The sequence below is a fragment of the Tenrec ecaudatus genome, chromosome 11, assembly GCF_050624435.1.
Source record: "Tenrec ecaudatus isolate mTenEca1 chromosome 11, mTenEca1.hap1, whole genome shotgun sequence".
Lineage (NCBI taxonomy): Eukaryota > Metazoa > Chordata > Mammalia > Afrosoricida > Tenrecidae > Tenrec > Tenrec ecaudatus.
This window is the reverse complement of record NC_134540.1, coordinates 53,433,392-53,436,205: the sequence shown is the minus strand read 5'-3', so window position 1 is coordinate 53,436,205 and position 2,814 is coordinate 53,433,392. Positions and strand designations below refer to the sequence as shown.

Sequence of the window (2,814 nt, the reverse complement as noted above, 5' to 3'; positions counted from 1 at the left end):
TGAACAAAATCCAAAATTTTATCCTGGGTTATAACATATTGCTGTATTAATACACCACCCCTCAATAAACATTATCATACCTTCCTAAGTGCCGTAGTAAGATGTTTTTCCTAAACAGAAATTAGTTTTTAAGGAAAATATTTGCATAACCACGATAGCTCTAGAGAAATATCCTAGGGAACATCGAGTACTATTATTCAATAAATCCAGTGTGGGTAGATTTTCTTTCAGTGAAAGGAAGTTTTTACTTATCTAGGTAAGTAATATTTCTGTGTTCTAGGACATATATTTGTTAGATGAATAGAATTGCCTGCATGATCTAATTTTATTCTCCCTCATTTTGTCTTGTGTTGTCTGTTTTTCTGAAACAATTATAACTGAATCTATGTAAATTAAATGAATTCAATCTGATTGCACTTCAACATATTAAAGAGATATTCGCATGTTTATTTTGAGAAATCCACAAACTCCAGATCAGGCTTTGGATGAACAGCAAGCACTGAACGTTTTATCAAAATTAAACAAAAGAGCGCTAGCAAACTGCAATGAAAATGACATTAAATAAAATTTCTAAGATTAAATGTACCAAGACAATGGACAAGGAGGTGACAAAGAAAACTACAGAACACTATTACAAGAAACCAAAAGAGACCTCCACAAATGGAAGAATAGCTCATGTTCATGAATAGAAAGGCTTCATATGACGGCTAACAGCCCAGTGTATAGACTCCTGGGCCCTGTGCCTCCTAGAAAGGCTTAACATGGGGAATATAGCAAAAACACCAAAACAGAATCTGAAGAATTGATGCATTTGAATTATGGTACTTTCCAAAACAAACAAACAAATATGTCTTGAAAGAAGTACAACCAGAATTCTCTTGAGAGAAAAGATGACATATCTTCCTTTTCTTCTCCAAACCATTTTATTAATTTTTCAACAGTTTTATTGGCACATAATTTGTGTGTCATAAAATTGAATGGCTCAAACATACAATGATATCACGAGGAATTTTACAATCACCACATCTATTCTATCTTAGAGCATCCCCGCCCACCTACCCCATGGTTAAATTGCCTTTAAAATGAGTTGTGCAATCACTATCAGTTCTAGTGCTCCCTCCCCACTCCCGCCTTCATTATTTACTCCTGAAATCCCCTTTCCCTCCCTACTGCCCGCCCCTACCCCTGCACTCCCTTTAACACCTTGTATCAGTTATTAGTATTCTATATCCACTTACTCCTTCCATGCTTCAGAGCTGGGAAACTCAACAGAGCACATGAAAAACAAATCCCACTAAGGTGGTAAGGATAGGATAATATTAGTATAAAAACAAAAAGAGAAATAATGTGTGAAAGGAAAAAGACCTTCATCAACATTCAAAAAGCCAAGAAATAAATTTCAGCCATGATTACAACTAATCGATCCTTGCACCCGGTATAAATCCAGGTTGTGTCTATAGGGAGGACAATTGGCCAAGTATCAAGATTACAATGGTCTTTACCTGATAGCAAGGCTTTTGCAGGACTCTTGCCTTTGGCTAGACTGGATCATCCTGGTGCTCAGTCTGACTAGATATTCTGAAGATGGGTTTGGGACTACCATTGTCCGCTGTAGCTTTCTCAAATTGAGTGTTCATAATTTTAGCTCTGATACTTTTCACCATATTTGAATTTTGTAATTGCCATCTTTCTATCACACAAGCTTGTGTGCTTCTTCTGTGTGGACTTAGGTGACTCTCGCTTAGATGGCTGCTTGTTTGAATACAAGCCATTAAGACCACCTGACACTATCCAAACACAATGCAGTAGACTGGCACGATCTACTTTTTTCACCACACATTGCTATCGAGCCCTTAGCTTCAGGGATCATTTCATGAAGGTGAGTATCAAGCAGGACCATGATGTAAGAACGAATTGTTTTTAAGTTGAATCTTTGATTTAGTGTGAGCCCAGGACTCATTCCAGGTTCTATGTTACTTTTAAAATTTGCTGTAACTAGGAAATTAATGCATATGCCATATCTCTCTGTAGTTCAATCATGCCAAACATAATTGTACAATTGCTTCCATAATCAGTCTCCAAACCTACTTGTCCTTCCTGGGTTTCTTTTTTTCCCAAGCTTGTTGAACCTTCACTTTCACTCTGAGGGGCACTGCGCAGCCCCTCAAAGGCGACAAGGCCCACTTGCTGTGCGCCCCACTCTTTCAACTGCTGCTACGAGAAGCCACAGTCCTTGGGTTTGGGTGCAAGTCCTTCCTGGGTTTCTTGACATCATCTCCCTACCCCTCCAGCGCCCCCTCCCCACAAACTCATTTTATGTTTCCGTTCCCTATAGTCTCAATGCTCCTGGGGTTCATTTACCAAAAAAGCAGAGAAACAAATAACACAGCTTCAAGAAGGCGACTCCAAATGGCAGCACACCTCTGAGATACACCCTAATATACACAAGCATAAGCAAATCATAACAGAACAGCCGGAAAATATGTCTCTAAAGACACGGATGCAGCAAGATCTCACTTGTCCACTAACCAACAGTGGGTTGGTCTTGGCTCCGCTGTCTTCTGCTTTCTCAGATTCCATGTATTTTCTGGCTGAAGTCCTCGTGTTACAAGCGTGTCTGAGGTGGCATCCAGTTCACCCAGTGGGGTCCCCTTAGGAGGGGCTCATCAATCAAGCTTCTGGAGCATGCCACGTGCCCTGAAACTGCAGCGTTCATTGACCCAGTGCTCTATAGCACATGGTTTGCGTTCCCGGGATCCCCTCAGATACCCTAGGCCAATTCTGCCCACCCGCCGCATGGCACTAAAAACCCTC

General features: G+C 40.4%; 1 non-coding gene across 1 annotated transcript; it reads right to left on the bottom strand.

The window, feature by feature from the left end:
* Positions 1-2,118: 2,118 nt before the first annotated feature.
* Positions 2,119-2,250, bottom strand: LOC142461989 (small nucleolar RNA SNORA68). The gene has a single exon (XR_012787142.1). It is a non-coding gene; the product is annotated as a small nucleolar RNA SNORA68 (small nucleolar RNA).
* Between the last annotated feature and the right edge of the window lie 564 nt (positions 2,251-2,814).